At 41.3% G+C, this 17,500-nt stretch overlaps 1 protein-coding gene across 1 annotated transcript in view; it reads right to left on the bottom strand.

Annotated features, from left to right (window-relative positions):
• The window catches only part of galnt18a (UDP-N-acetyl-alpha-D-galactosamine:polypeptide N-acetylgalactosaminyltransferase 18a), an 81,973-nt gene that overhangs the window by 63,743 nt on the left and 730 nt on the right, over positions 1 to 17,500 (bottom strand). The window lies entirely within an intron of this gene.

The raw sequence follows: 17,500 nt of genomic DNA, 5'->3' as shown, positions 1-17,500 counted from the left end.
CGTGCCTCCAACGACAAACATAAAAAGAGCAAAATAGATGATAAAGCCGTGGATGATAACAGAACCGTTGAAAGTGATGATGTGAGACGAGCCGTTATTTAAAGCGTCACACGCAGGATTTATCCAATCATAGGTGTTGATACGCTAATATGCAAATGAGAATTCAGGATTCAGTTGTCTAACTACACAAAACAGGATTCTGTTTAAACCGGGTTCACTAGGACCCAGGGGAAATTTGAGATGTTATGTGTTTTTTAGCTAACACTGTAGAATGAAATGATAAAAAGTTAGCAAGCAGTTAGATTGAGATTAAAACGCATTACATGAGCAAAGATGGAAGGTGAATTCAAAGGAGTAACAAATGATTCCATAGCTTTTGTCGCACCGCGTAACGAGACGGAGATCGAACAAAAGGAGCAGAGCCATTTAATTGTTTCAACCATATGGCGTGTATGTGTGTGTATGTGTGTGTGTGTGTGTGTGTGCTGAAGCAGTACAATGCAGTCAATGCAACTGTTATTAGGTTTGAGGAGATAAAATCAAGTTTTTCTGTCTCACACATACACGCTATACGACCAAAAGTATGTGGGCACAATAGATACAGTCAAAACAGATAACATCCGTATAAACAGCTTTCTCTGAACGAGCAGCTAAACTTCAGAGCCTCTAATTAACCCCAGAGAATAGATGGTGATTAGAGTTCAAGCCTTTTGATGCTGTTGGGGCATTTATTTCTTTTTCTGCCCTGGTGTGTCTCTACAGTACTCGTCCTATTAGAACAAAACATTGATGCAAATCAGTACAAAAACTGAAACAAGTAAAAAAAAATCACCTTTATTGTCCTAATCTGTTACTCTGTTCAGAGGGGCGTGGTCTCTTCCAGGATGACTCCGCCCACAACATAATTTATTGCTGAAATTGATATGGACGTAATTATTCGGGTCGAAGGTGATAGCAACTTTCGATTTACTGAGCGTATTTTGCGACTATATTTGACGTGGAAGTTTGTTTAAATCTAAATTTAGAGAAACTCAATTATAGTCTGAACTGTTTTTTTCTTCTTCCATAATTCATCCATCACTTTTTTCCCAGCTTTTGCTTGCTTGTGTTCCTGACTCTCTGTGTTTAGATATCTCTCTCTCTCTCTCTCTCTCTCTCTCTCTCTCTCTCTCTCTCTCTCTCTCTCTCTCTCTCTCTGTCTGTCTCTTTTCACAGTATGACACTCCACGTGGTCGAGGCGGTGTGTTAAAATGCCACCATCTGTAATCCTGTCTAGCTTTTTATGTACTATGCTAATACACACCCCTCCCTCGACCCACCTGAGATGATGCCAAACGGTCACAAACACACACCCGCAAAACGAGAAGCTGAACAACTGAACCAGCAGAAGGATTTACACGTTTTGGGCCCTCAGGCTTTTCTGAAAACAACATTTTCAGGCTGTTTAAGGTAAAAATTATACAAACTAAAGACAGAGTAACTTCTACTAATGGCCATGCCATATGCCGTGTGAATTTATTACAAAGACTTTTATTTTGAAAGCAGAAAAACTTTACAGTGATTAAAGTTTTATGGAGATAATTAACCAACTCATGTTTGGCGTCTAATTGTCTCGATAACCTCCATCTTTCGGCCATGTCGTTTTCCTGAGTCAACCATTTTACAGATAACAGTGTATCAGTGAGTTCATGAGTAAAATGATTTGAATCAGGTCATCAATAAAAATCGTCGAAACAGTCTCCGTCAAGCTTTGTTCACGCAGCCGAGTCAAACATGTTTCGGTCTAACCGCATCATTCATGCTAACATGCTAATCTCACCATTTACTTTAACATACTAACCTTGCCTTTCATTTTAAGTTCATCATTCATGCTAACCTCATCATTCAAACTAACACACTAACCTCACCATTCACACTAACACACTAACCTCATCATTCAAGCTAACACACTAACCTCAACATTCAAGCTAACACACTAACCTCACCATTCAAGCTAACACACTAACCTCACCATTCACACTAACACACTAACCTCATCATTCACACTAACACACTAACACACTAACCTCACCATTCAAGCTAACACACTAACCTCACCATTCAAGCTAACACACTAACCTCAACATTCAAGCTAACACACTAACCTCACCATTCAAGCTAACACACTAACCTCACCATTCACACTAACACACTAACCTCATCATTCACACTAACACACTAACACACTAACCTCACCATTCAAGCTAACACACTAACCTCACCATTCAAACTAACACACTAACCTCACCATTCACACTAACACACTAACCTCATCATTCAAGCTAACACACTAACCTCAACATTCAAGCTAACACACTAACCTCACCATTCAAGCTAACACACTAACCTCACCATTCACACTAACACACTAACCTCATCATTCACACTAACACACTAACACACTAACCTCACCATTCAAGCTAACACACTAACCTCACCATTCAAGCTAACACACTAACCTCAACATTCAAGCTAACACACTAACCTCATCATTCAAGCTAACACACTAACCTCACCATTCAAGCTAACACACTAACCTCACCATTCACACTAACACACTAACCTCATCATTCACACTAACACACTAACACACTAACCTCACCATTCAAGCTAACACACTAACCTCAACATTCAAGCTAACACACTAACCTCACCATTCACGCCAACACACTAACCTCACCATTCACACCAACACACTAACCTCATCATTCACGCCAACACACTAACCTCACCATTCACGCCAACACACTAACCTCACCATTCACACTAACACACTAACCTCACCATTCACGCCAACACACTAACCTCACCATTCACGCCAACACACTAACCTCATCATTCACGCCAACACACTAACCTCATCATTCACGCCAACACACTAACCTCACCATTCACACCAACACACTAACCTCACCATTCACACTAACACACTAACCTCACCATTCACACCAACACACTAACCTCACCATTCAAGCTAACACACTAACCTCACCATTCAAGCTAACACACTAACCTCACCATTCACACCAACACACTAACCTCACCATTCACACCAACACACTAACCTCACCATTCAAGCTAACACACTAACCTCACCATTCACACCAACACACTAACCTCACCATTCACACCAACACACTAACCTCACCATTCAAGCTAACACACTAACCTCACCATTCACACTAACACACTAACCTCACCATTCACACCAACACACTAACCTCACCATTCACACCAACACACTAACCTCATCATTCACGCTAACACACTGACCTCATCATTCAAGCTAACACACTAACCTCACCATTCAAGCTAACACACTAACCTCACCATTCAAGCTAACACACTAACCTCACCATTCACACTAACACACTAACCTCACCATTCAAGCTAACACACTAACCTCACCATTCACACTAACACACTAACCTCACCATTCACGCCAACACACTAACCTCACCATTCACGCCAACACACTAACCTCACCATTCACACCAACACACTAACCTCACCATTCACGCCAACACACTAACCTCACCATTCACACCAACACACTAACCTCATCATTCACGCCAACACACTAACCTCACCATTCACACCAACACACTAACCTCACCATTCAAGCTAACACACTAACCTCACCATTCAAGCTAACACACTAACCTCACCATTCACACTAACACACTAACCTCACCATTCACACCAACACACTAACCTCACCATTCACGCCAACACACTAACCTCACCATTCACACCAACACACTAACCTCACCATTCAAGCTAACACACTAACCTCACCATTCAAGCTAACACACTAACCTCACCATTCACACTAACACACTAACCTCACCATTCACACCAACACACTAACCTCACCATTCACGCCAACACACTAACCTCACCATTCACACCAACACACTAACCTCACCATTCAAGCTAACACACTAACCTCACCATTCACACCAACACACTAACCTCACCATTCACACCAACACACTAACCCCACCATTCAAGCTAACACACTAACCTCACCATTCACACCAACACACTAACCTCACCATTCAAGCTAACACACTAACCACACCATTCACACTAACCACACAATTCACACTAACACGCTAAACACACAATTCACGCTAACACGCAACCCACACCATTCACACTAACACATTCACCTCACCATTCACACTAACCACACCATTCACACTAACCACACCATTCACACTAACCACACCATTCACGCTAAATATACAATTCACACTAACCACACCATTCACGCTAAACACACAATTCACGCTAACACGCAACCCACACCATTCACACTAACACATTCACCTCACCATTCACACTAACCACACCATTCACACTAACCACACCATTCACACTAACCACACCATTCACGCTAAATATACAATTCACACTAACCACACCATTCACGCTAAACACACAATTCACGCTAACACGCAACCCACACCATTCACACTAACACATTCACCTCACCATTCACACTAACCACACCATTCATGCTAACATACAAACCTCACGCTTAACATTCTCTTACATTCACCTCGAATTAAGAAGCGACTCAGTCATACATCACTAAAATAGAAACAGACTTAGATTTCATTTTTGGCTTTTAGAAACAAGCTCAAAGCTAGAAAAGTCTATAATCAGTAGAATAAAACTGCTGAATTCAACTCAGGTCTGTGACCTTGTCTTCTCGTTCTTTGCCTTTTCTGAGTTCTGAATATTTTGCGTCCTGTGATCTCCTCAGTGCTCACGTCAATAAAATAAAACCTGAGCTGACTTTTCATGCTTCGCTGTCATGTCCGAAAGGCTGTGAGCAATAAATAAGTGAATAAGGGAATGAATAAATGGACATAGAGCCTGAGTCAGCGATGACACTTAGTTAAAGACCTGCGGGGAAATCACGATGAAGGGAATAAAGCTCTTCGTTCTAAAGTTAGATGAAAAGGTTAGTGCTGTCACACAGCTGTCACCGGATGAGAGATAAACAAATTTCTCCCTTACTTTTTCCTGATTTTCTCTCTGTAAAGACTCTGTGATCGATGCCTACGTGTGCCGACGAGTCGATACAGAAATAGTTTGCACTGGATTTCGGCTCTGCTTTTTGAAAAATTCATTTTTTTCCCACCAAAATTTTAGTATAACATTTACATTTACAGCATGTGACAGACGCCCTTATCCAGAGCGACGTACATAAGTGCTTAAATCTCTAACATTGAATACATTAATGCTGCTCACTAGGTTACGTACTTAAGATACCATGAGTTTAAAACATTTGTTCAAAGTTACAATGAAAAAGTGTCAAAGGTTTTTTTTTTTGTTTTTGTTTTTTAATGCAAAAGATAAGGAAAGAAGTGCTAGTTGAAGTGTTTCCTGAATAAGTAGGTCTTTAACCGCTGCTTGAAAATAGCCAGTGACTCGGCTGTCCGGACCTCTAGGGGAAGTTCATTCCACCACCTTGGTGCCAGAACAGAGAAGAGTCTTGTAGTATACTTGCCTCTTACCCTGAGAGATGGTGGGACCAGTCGAGCAGTGCTGTAGCTCTGAGGGTGTGTAGTGCAGTGCGAGGAGTGATGAGGGCTTTGAGGTAAGAGGGAGCTGGTCCATTTTTGGCTTTGTAGGCCAGCATCAGTGTTTTGAACCGGATGCGTGCAGCTAGCGGAAGCCAGTGGAGGGATCGCAGCAGCGGTTATGAGCTGTGACTGAAGGGGAGATCAGATCGTTGTGAAAGGATATGGCAAGATCATGATCTGGGGATGAATCACCTGGGATGAACAGCAGTTCAGTTTTGCTAGGATTGAGCTTTAACTGATGAGCCATTATCCATGATGAAATTTCTGCCAGACATGCTGAGATCCGGTCAGAAGCTGTGGTATCTGAGGGTGGGAAAGAGAAGATAAGTTGTGTATCATCAGCATAGCAGTGGTAAGAGAACCCATGTGATGAAGTAACTTCACCAAGAGAGTGAGTATACAGGGCGAAAAGAAGAGGACCAAGTACTGAGCCCTGTGGGACGCCAGTGGAGAGTCTGCGTGGAGCCGATGTCATTCCCCTCCATGTTAGCTGATATGAGCGTCCTTCCAGGTAGGAGGCAAACCATTCCCAAGCTGATCCGCAAATCCCAAGACTCTTGAGGGTGGATGTTAGTTTTATTACATCAAGAAGACCCAGTTTTTATCCAGAAGGTCCTAGTTTTATCCTAGGACCACCAAGCTACCACCACTGGGACACTGAGCAAGGCCTTTAACCCTCAATTGGTCAGTTGTATAATATAAGGTAAAAACGTAAGTTGCTCCGGATACGTACATCAACTTAATGCCGTAAATGTTTGTGTAAAAAAAGCCCTTTGCACTTCACCATGAATATAACCAAGTTGTTAGTAATATCAGCGTAGCTAAGCTTGAGCCATAGCTTCAAGTTGTCAACATAGTTGTCTACAAAGACAGGTTATTGCTATGAGCCAGGCGAGACTCCGTTAAGTTAAAAACTGAGATTTTTCTGACAGCTACAGCAAGTGTATCTGAGCCATCTATCATGAAGCTTATTACACCAATCTGTATCATTAATCATAATTCATTTACGTTCCATACAGCATTATTATTACCAATAGAATGTTCATTCGGATCACTGAGCCGCTTTAACGACGAGTCAAAGTCAAACACGAACTCTACAAGGTTATCAGCGGCAGCCACTCGAACCTTGTATTGATGTTCCCTCTGTTACACACACTCCTGCTGATGAGAAGTAATTATACTGATCAATACCTCTGTTTCAGTCATGATTACGATTGAGAGAATAACCAAGGTGTGTGTGTGTGTGTGTGTGTGTGTGTGTGTGTGTGTGTGTGTGTGTGTGTGTGTGTGTGAAAATGCACAATTATCTTTCCGTCTAAGTGTGAGAAGACAGCTACGGCCCAAACGTGCTGCATTTCTCTTCCTGAAAACACTCGAGCACCGTTAACACGACAAGGCAAGTTTAAAAAGATCTCAGTGTCTGGTGAGGGATAATATTACTGTTCATATTAACACACATGCTCTGTTGCGTTATTGTTATCGTTACTATAGCAACAGTTCATTCATTAAATAATCTGAGACTCATAAAAACACAATTGAGAAATGTATGTGTAAATGAATGAAAAGTATGTTGCGCCGTTTCAATTAATTAATTAATTAATTGATTGATTGATTTATTTATTGATCAATCAGTCAATCAATCAATCAATTAATTAATTAATTACATTTTATTTCATAGGCATGAAATAGTGCTAATAGCCATACTGCTCCAGGAACATACTGAATTTGTAATATTTTAATTTATTTTTGAAATTAAAACATTATAATTGTATTGTTTCTCATTAATATATTACAGTAATTACATGAATGAATTAATTTGCTTATTTATTTGTTTATTAATTCTGCAGGAATTCAGAGTAAAATTGTCACTGGAAATGTTTTTTATTTATTTACTTATTTATTTATTGTTTATTTATTATTATTGTTGTTGTTATTGTAATTCTTTAACTCAATAATTAACTTGATTTATTGATATGTATTTTTTACACACTTTTATTTATTTATTAATACGTTTAAATTGTTTATTTTGAAGGTGTTAAAAGTAAAATTATCGTTCGATGATCAGTTTTTTTAAATGTGATGTCACTTTGCACAAACCTAGATATCGTGCATGAGCAAACTTTAGAAATCAGACCATGATACAATGTTTTATTTATTTATTTATTTTGACATATCACCCACTTCTACCTTTAATACAAGCAAAATTCTGGCTCTGTCACACATTTCCACCCATTTTTCCATTTGGGCCGTCCTGAAATAGTAATATACCACATACCGTCGATCAAACTCTCCTCTGCTGTGTAACCTGAATGAGATTGGACTGATTGGACCGTGAGGCATCACATGATCAGTGCTGAAGAACCCTAAACCCCTCCCTTTCATCAGTGGTGACATGGGACAGGATTATTAAAGCTCCAGTCTGATTACATGCTGATCTTTCCTCTCTGGAGATCAGACATGAGCCAGATAGACAATCCCATTCACGCTGTAGACTTAATGAATATCAGCACTGGGTCTTCTGGATGTAATCCAATTTCATTTGGAGTCTCTCCGGCTAAATGGTTCATAAGATGGAAATTAATTGGAATTTTAAACGATTTCGGACCTCCGTTAAGCAGGCCAGACAGGTTCAGGGGTGGTGGAAGACAGATCCCGGGTGGTCAAAAGCTAATCACATGTGACGATGGAACTCAACTGGTCGAATCGACAGGAGAACAGTTAGCGAACCGAATAAATTTGGTATTTGGGATCTTACACACACCAGAGAACCACGGTGGTGATGCTCAGAGAAGGATCCTTAACCTTCTACAGATTCTAAGGTCAGCAGGATCATTGGATTGAATACATACAATACAACTTCACCAGGGAGTGCTGAAAGGGTGGAGTCACCAGGAAGCACTAAAAGGGTGGAGTCACTGGGGAACACTGAAGAGGCAGAGACAATAGGGACCACGGAAAGGGTGGAGACACCAGGGAGCACTAAAAGGGTGGAGTCACTGGGGAGCACTAAGGGGGTGAAGCCACCACCAGGGAGCACTACAGGGGAATTGTCACCAGAGAGCAACGAAGGGGCGGAGGAACCAGGTAGCACTGAAGGAGTGGAACCACCATGGAGAACTGAAGGGCGAAGCCACTAGAGAGTACCGAATGGGTGGAGTCACTAGGGAGCAGTGAATGGGTGGAGCCACCGTGGAGAACTGAAGGGGCAAAGCCACTAGAGAGCACTGAATGGGTGGAGTCACTAGGGAGCACTGAAGGGGTGGAGCCACCAGGGTGCACAACAGCGGCATAGTCACCAGGGAGCCCTGAAGGGGCAGAACCACCATGGTGAACTGAAGGGGTGGAGCCACCAGGGTGCACTGAAGGGGCAAAGCCACTAGAGAGCACTGAATGGGTGGAGTCACTAGGGAACACTGAAGGGGTGGAGCCACCAGGGTGCTCTACAGGGGCATAGTCACCAGGGAGCCCTGAAGGAGCAGAGCCACTAGGGAGATCTGAGGCTTAATTACTCCTGTAATACTAACACTCAATTTGAGGAGCAATTTGTATTTAATTTGACAGAAATTTGCAGATAAGTTAATTAAGTAGATATTGTGCAGCATATACGGCATCACGCGGTACAGACGGAGGCATCAGCCTGGAAAATCTCAGCGATTAAAACTTTTCCAGGATATTCTAATAAATAAACACAACGTCCTATGAAAATCTGCTCAGCTGTGCAGGTACAGTGGTAATAAATGAAAGCGCAGGACACTCGCTTGGCATCGGGCGTGAAGACGAGAGACAGCCCATATTTCTTACGGCAACTGATTACCTGGAGCAGGTGCGTGGAGAAGAAAAACGAGCGGCAGCTTCAGCGCTCGAGGAAAGAACCGCAGATCCGTCGGTGTACGAGGCGGTACATGCAGTACGAGGCGCTGTTAAGCAACAGATATGGCGGATCTGCTCAACAAGCATCGTGCTCTCTCTGACCTGTGCGACGTCAATTATAATGATGATGATGATGATGATGACAAAGAAATATTTGAAAACTTAAAGTTTTGAAAAAAATGTAAAAGGCTCGACAAACTACTATAACCAACTATTCCTTTTTTGTTATCGTTTTGTTGCTGTATTTATTAAGGCTATTTCCGCCTGACTCCGTATCCTGATATAACGGTGGCTAAACTTCAAACAGCAAGATATTCAATACACTATGATGCGATGTGACGTGATCTAATTTACAAGCGATTTTTGGACGAAAACAAAGCCAAGGGTTGAGATATGAGACTCCATGCATTTTATCTTACATGTTTATTCATGTTCAGCAGCAGAGATTCAAACTAGAAAACCTTGCCATTAAATGATGGATCTAAAAGATGCAGACTAAGGAATAAAACAAGGGGGGGAGGGCATGTTGTTAAAGGATAATAGCTGCAAGGGAAGGAGTGGTGTGATGATGTGGTCAGTGGTCACTATCCTAATGATAATTGATCATTTTCCTCTTTTCCTTGAAGAGGTTTTGGATTTGATTTACACTCCCTAAAAATTTAATTAAAAAAAAAAAAACAAGCATTTTGACACTTAAATAATGTCATTTTTTTAGACTTTAAAAGTAGACATGTCGTCGGATTTCATTTATTACAATTGTAATTCATTTATTAAATTGTTCTTATGATCGTATGAATTGATTGTATTATTATAATAATTAAATGTATTTATTTATTTATTTAACAATTTATTTTACAGTCATTCAAAGTAAAATTATCACTGGATTATTTAATGAAATTAGTTATTTGATTTATTGCTATATTATTTACAGTTTTACGTTTTTAATTTCATTTATTCATACATTTAAATTGCTTATTTTTGAAGGCATTAAAAATAAAGTGATCACTGGATTATTTATTTATTTATATTATTATTATTGTTATTGTTGTTGTTGTTGTTGTTATTATTATTATTATTATTATTACTACTACTACTATTCAATTAAATTATTTCTTTGATTTATTGATATATTATTTACATGTTTTTTTTTTTTTACATTTTTATTTCATTTATTCAAACAAGGATTAAAAGTTTTTTCATTGTATCAGTTTATCATCTTGCTGTCACTAGATATTATGCATCAGCAACTCAAAATGATTTACAATCCCTGAAGAAATTCACGCAAAATCAAGCAAAACTTATTCACATTTAGCGTGCGATTTTTGAAAATGGCCGCAAATTTTCTGCAGATTTGTGTGACATGAGTAAAGCTCTCATAAAAAGGCGTTACGTTTGTTTCTCCCTAAAAAAAAGCACAAAAACTCAAAAAAACACAAAGTTGCATCACAAATTTTCAAAAAAGGAAAAAAAAAAAGCCGCAAAATGAAACATTTTGACGCAACAATCCCAAAAAAAACAGAACTGTTATAACAGCAATTTGCATTTTTCTTTAAGCAACACCACATTTTCATCAACATTCTTTTCATCTAGAAATACTTTAAAGCAGCGGTCCCCAACCTTTTTTTCGCCGCGGACCGGTCAATATTTGATCATTTTACCGCGGCCTGCTGGGGGTCGGGGGTGGCGGCTATACAATTAAATCAAAATGAATAATTTAATTTATAATAAAATGAATAATTTAATTTAATTGTATTTAAACACGCCTTTATAACTCACTACAACACTAAATCGATGAGAACCCTGAGCTTGTTTCTTTACAACGAGACGGTTCCATCTGGGGTAACAGGAGACAATGACACCCGAAGTGTGTCATTTATGTCCAGTTTATTCCGTTGTTTTGTTTCGGTTGCCGTCACTGCAGAAAACCCCGCTTCACACAGATAGCATGTCGGAAATAGCGATAGGGATGTAAGTGCTGTGGTGACAATCTCAGGGTATTCCGCCATGACTTTAATCCAGAACACCGGCAGAGTTTCTAACTTTCTAACGACGTCTGTTTCGTGCTCATTTTTGATAATTTGTGGGTTAAATTTGAGCAAACACAATATACACGTACACCAAGCACTGTTAAACATGACAAAGTACCGGTGAACAGAGAGAAGAGCGATACACACCTTCTCTCTCCACCAAAGCTACAACACCACTGCCGCTCGCAGCCGCTCAGCTCCAGACGTCACCTAAACCCGGCCCGATATCATGATATTGTGCGCATGCGCGGTATCGGTGCGGCTTTAGGTGACGTCTCTCAGCTCCCGGTTAACCTCTCGTCCATGGAAAGTCGCACAAACCCGAGAGAAATACACCACAGTAAATAAAATAATAATTTAAATAATTTAATGTTCCTTGGGCGGCCCGGTACCATTTGGTCCACGGACCGGTACCGGTCCGCGGCCCGGGGGTTGGGGACAACTGCTTTAAAGTAACGATAAAATGTATTGTTGTGGATCATCTGAGAAATACGATGGTTACTGCCACTGGAGACTCCTTCCATGAACGTTAAATTAACGTAACCAAAGCAATTTGTATATAACATATTAGAACGAGCGCATTGATATAACCCTGTGATTTGCAGCTGTATTACAGTCAGAGCTGCTGTTTAGAAAATGAATCGACATCCTCTGACCGATCAGACTCCAGAATTCACACAGTACACCTGAGTGTGTGCGTTTGCTTCTGCGTATTGGGTCTCAGTGTCTCAGGCTGGACTCGGACGTGACGGCGTAGACATATAGGTAGGGACATATGTCGAATTGTTTTGTCCCGTTTTCCATAATAGAGATTCATTCGTCAGTTATTATTTTCTCGCAGTGTCTAGTTCTTGACTCTTAGACATCTCTGGGAAGCTCAGAATGAATTCAGGATGCGGGATTTTGCAGCAGAAATATTCATTCATTTATTCATTCATTCATCTTCTACCGCTTATCCGAACTTCCTCGGGTCACGGGGAGCCTGTGCCGTCATCTCAGGCGTCATCGGGCATCGAGGCAGGATACACCCTGGACGAGTGCCAACCCATCACAGGGCACACACACACTCTCATTAACTCACACACACACACACACTACGGACAATTTTCCAGAGATGCCAATCAACCTACCATGCATGTCTTTGGACCGGGGGAGGAAACCGGAGTACCCGGGGGAGAACATGCAAACTCCACAAACACAAGGTGGAGGCAGGCATCGAACCCCCAACCTTGGAGGTGTAAGGCGAACGTGCTAACCTCTAAGCCACCGTGCCCCCGGAAATATTATACAAAAAGAATTGAAATTAAACTGAAACTGAATACAAAAACTAATAGCGATGTCCTCTTGCTAACTGGCGAGTCAGATGTCCGTTACTGACTCCATCACAGGAGTGAATTTACAGAAGAGAGAGAGTGAGACTGTGTAGCTGCCGTGACGTTAGTGATAACAACAAACGGTCCACGAGATCACATCTAACCAGAGTATACACAGACATGTTGTGTAACGCTTTTATAAATAACGTATTCTAATAATATTTTCGCTTCTATTTCGCCGCTGACTACGAGGAAGAAAACATTTCGAGATATATTAGAACGAAAGAGGAATCGAGGATTAAAGAAATACATTTCTTCCACATCTTCCTCTCTAGCAGTTATATCATTGTTCCTTATTTCTTTTGTTCTCAAATAAATAAATAAATAAATAAATAAATAAATAAATAAATAAATAAATAAATCTGTGACTCTGATGCTGGTGACCCTCTATCTAGCGCTGGAGACTCGCACTAACAAGGCACACGCGAGAAAGAGAGAGAGAGAGAGAGAGAGAGAGAGAGAGAGAGAGAGAGAGAGAGAGAGAACAAACGCAGGACAAATGTAGCTGTCTGCTTGCTTCACTTCATCTGCTTCACTAAACTGCTTCATCCAGTGGACTGAGAGCTCCTGTCTCCTCCAACAACGATCTAATCAGGCGGTTCAAATGAGCGTGAAAAGCAGACGCTGTGACTTTTAATACGTTCTGCAGGAATAAACGTCTCTCTGGCGTAATCTACAGTACCTGCTGCTATCGGAGTTACACTCATTCCCTTCAGTTACAGAGATCAGCCTGAGTCCATCGTGTGTGTGTGTGTGTGTGTGTGTGTGTGTGTGTGTGTGTAATATTCAGTCAGACTGAACATAATTCCTTATACAAGCTGAAAACGAAGCATTTTAATAACAAACACGACACAAGGAAAGCCGTGGAAGCAGCAACACCATTACACACGTACACAAACGCCTTCTAACTCATGACTCACTCGTCACTACACATTTTCAGGCTTTAACTCCTTTACTGTTCCCCGTTCTTCTTGTTTTTAAATCAACGCTGCTGGCATTGTGGACTTTTCTTCATCCTGGTCACACACACACACACACACACACACACGCACACACACACACACACGCACACACACACACACACAGTTAAGGGCCTTGCTTGAGGGCCCAACAGCGGCAGCTTGGAAGTGCTGGGACTTGAACCCTGATTGAATCCTCCGATCAACAACCCAGAGCCTTAACCGCTTGTGCCACCGCTGCCCCTTATGTAATGTCGTGATATTCAGAGGATATTCATTTGTCATGATGACCTTCCTTCTATTGCATGCATTTAATTGGTCGGGAAAACCCCATCGCTACGACAACTTATCGCTAATACAGAGCTGAAGAAGTAGGGGAGAGGAGAGGGGGAGAAAGGAGAGAGAAAGAGAGAGAAAGCAGAAGGAGAGAGAGAGAAGAGAGAGAGAGGAGAGAGAGAGAGAAGGAGGGAGAGAGAAGGGGGGAAAGAAGGAAGAAAGAAGGAGAAAGAAGGGGGGAGAAAAAGAGAGAGAAGAAGAAGAAGGAGAGAGAAAGCAGAGAGAACTGGAGATGAGAGAGAGAAGAGAGAAGAGGGAGAGTAAAGAAGAGAGAAAGAGAGAGAGAGAGAGAGAGAGAGAGAGAGAGAGAGAGAAAGAGGAGAGAGAAAGAGAGGGGAGAGAGAGAAGGACGAGAGAGAGAGAGAGAGGAGAGAGAGAGAGGGAGAAAGGAGAGAGAAAGAGGAGAGAGAAAGAGAGAGGGGAGAGAGAGAGAGAGAGAGAGAGAGAGGGAGAAAGTAGAGAGAAAGAAGAGAGAAAGAAGAAGGATAGAGAGAGAAAGAGAGAGAGAGGGATAGAGAGAGGAGAGAAGGGGGGAAAGCAGAGAGGAAAGAAGGAGAAGGAAGGGGAGAAAAAGAGAGAGAAAGAAGAAGAAGGAGAGAGAAAGCAGAGAGAAAGAAGACGGAGAGAGAGAGAGAGAAGAGGAGAGAGAAAGAAGAGAGAAAGAGGGGGAGAGAGAGAAAGAGAGAGAGAGAGGAGAGGAGACGAAGGAGAGAGAGAGAAGGGGGGAAAGAAAGAGAAAGAAGGAGAAGGAGGGGAGAAAAGGAAGAAAGAGAGAGAAAAAGAGAGGAAAAAGAAGAAGGAAGAGGAAAAGAAAGATAGAAAGAGAGGAGAGAGAGAGGCTCTCTCTCTCCTTTTTTAACTCCTCTCTACCTCCTTCTCCTTACGTTTCTACACCTCTCTCCATCCTCCTCCTTCTCTCTCCCTCCTCTCTCCCTCCTCCTTCTCTCTCTCTCTCTCTCTCTCTCTCTCATATATATATATATATATGCATTAGTGAGCATCTTCAATAAAGCCTTCCTCATAACACTAGGCATCCAGCCAGTTCAGGAGTAGCACTTACCTTCATGTAAAAAGAAAAAAAAAAAAAAACAGAGATTCAGAAGAACTTACAATTTTTCAGAATAATGCAGATTTTCCTCAGATTTGGACAGAGATGTGTCACGTGACATCATCACAACACGCTTTCTTCCATCCGTGTGCATCAGACATGAGCACAGCGATCATAGAAAGTCTTTACATACAGTCTGTATACAGTCTTCATACTTCACAATCTGCAGAAAAACCATAACTTTTGGTCCCAATAAAACAAAACAAAACAAAAAAAAACAGTGAAATCGTAGAGCGACTGATTTATTCTGCACAAACTGATATAAAAAAATGCAAACATCATTACAGTGTCTTGAAATGTGGCGCACTAACAGCACATACTGTAGCTAGGGCAAAAATGGCATTCACTAAATTCCAGGGGTTTCGTTACCACGACGTAAAGTGGGCGTGTTTCCGGAGGTCTAACAGCATGCTACAAAGGACAAAACAGTCATACAGGTAGATTTATTTTAGAAAACAAATAAACAACCAAAAACTACGGTTATGGTTAGGGTTAGGGTTATGGTTAGATTATCAAATAGGCCACGCCTACCCGATGACGCAATGTCTGTTACGCTGTTCTGAAATCCCTGGAAATAAAGTGCCTGCCGGGCAAAAATATCGCACAAACGTCACAGCTACCTACAGAACATCTCCAACCATATAATGGATCGATACATTGATGTAATTTTTACATAGTCACCAAATCTTTAGCCGTAAAGTTTTATTTAACGGCAAGAAAACCGATTTGCCGTCAAGTGGAACGTTAGTAGAACACACCACCAACTGTGCTAAGATCACCTACTGGCGACTTCACGGTAAACGCGACCGGAGACTTGCAGCGATCGTTGTTACTACAGAAGCGCTAACGATTAAGAACTTGTGCATTAATATAACGCTTAACCAACCGACACCACCTGACCAATCAGAATCCAGAGAATTGTGTGTAGAAATACTAATAAACTCGGCCAGACCTTCGTTCTCAGCATGTACTCTGCTTACTTTCGCTGGTTTTACCTCCGGCTTCTACAAACCAGCAAATTTTATAGAAAATAAATGAGTTTCAGTCTAAAATACTTTGTCATCACAGTGCCAGAGGAAAGCTGCTTCAAATAACTTGGATAGGATTAAAAATATAAAGAGAAAATACACTACGGTCGTTGTAATTGTAATTGTTATTCTACGATTTAAATTTGGACGATTCAAACTTACAGACTTACAGAGACGAGCACAAACGTTTGCTCTGGATGTCAAACAGATAACGAGTCCGTTCCACCGGGATGGCTGCCGTCTCTGTTAGACACCAAGATGAAAAACCTTACAAAGAGAAAGCGTTTAACTTCATCTGTCGCTTGAAGACACGGCTACAGGTCTGTTAACGAGCTAATACAAGTGTCTGACAATTAGTGGGCAAATTAACACGCCAATCTAGAGATAAGTACATTTCATTCTGGAAGTTAATTACTATGGAATGAGACAGATGTATTTATAGCTGCATAATATCGGGCTGAAACGTGCTGAATCCTGACTCTAGGATTCATATGTAGATCTGGGTTGTTGATCTGAGGATCAGGGTTCAAGCCCCAACACTGCCAAACTGCCCCTGTTGGTCCCTTGAACAAGGCCCTTAACCCCAGTTGTTCCAGGGCGCTGTATCGTATCGGCATTCACTAAATTCCAGGGGTTTCGTTACCACGACGTAAAGTGGGCGTGTTTTTGGAGGTCTTGGAAAAAAAAACCAGCATACTACGAAGGACAAAACAGTCATACAAGTAAACTACAGTACAAAAACTACAGTTATGGTTAGGATTAGGGTTAGGGTTAGATTATCAAATAGGCCACGCCTACCTGATGATGCAATATCTGTTATGTTGCTCTGAAATCCCTGGAAATAAAGTGCATCCCGTATCATATCTGACCCTGAGCTCTGACCACAACCTCCAAAAGAAAGGCTTCTACAGGGGTCTGAAAGCTGAGATCGGAATCGGATTAGTTTGGATGAGATTGGACACCACTGACGTAATCAGTCAATCATATGTTGGAGGCACAAGGAATTAAATCGTTAGGAGCTTGTGAAATGTGACCTCAGTGTCATCAGATATGAAATCAACCCGGATTTTGGACACACACACACACACACACCCACACACAAACACACACAATTTAGATCTCCAGAGATTTACACACGTGTGAGGAAACCAAAAAACTTC

This window comes from Tachysurus fulvidraco, chromosome 17, assembly GCF_022655615.1.
Source record: "Tachysurus fulvidraco isolate hzauxx_2018 chromosome 17, HZAU_PFXX_2.0, whole genome shotgun sequence".
NCBI classification, from domain to species: domain Eukaryota; kingdom Metazoa; phylum Chordata; class Actinopteri; order Siluriformes; family Bagridae; genus Tachysurus; species Tachysurus fulvidraco.
Note: the sequence above shows the minus strand (reverse complement) of the source record. Positions and strands in the feature narration are given on the sequence as shown.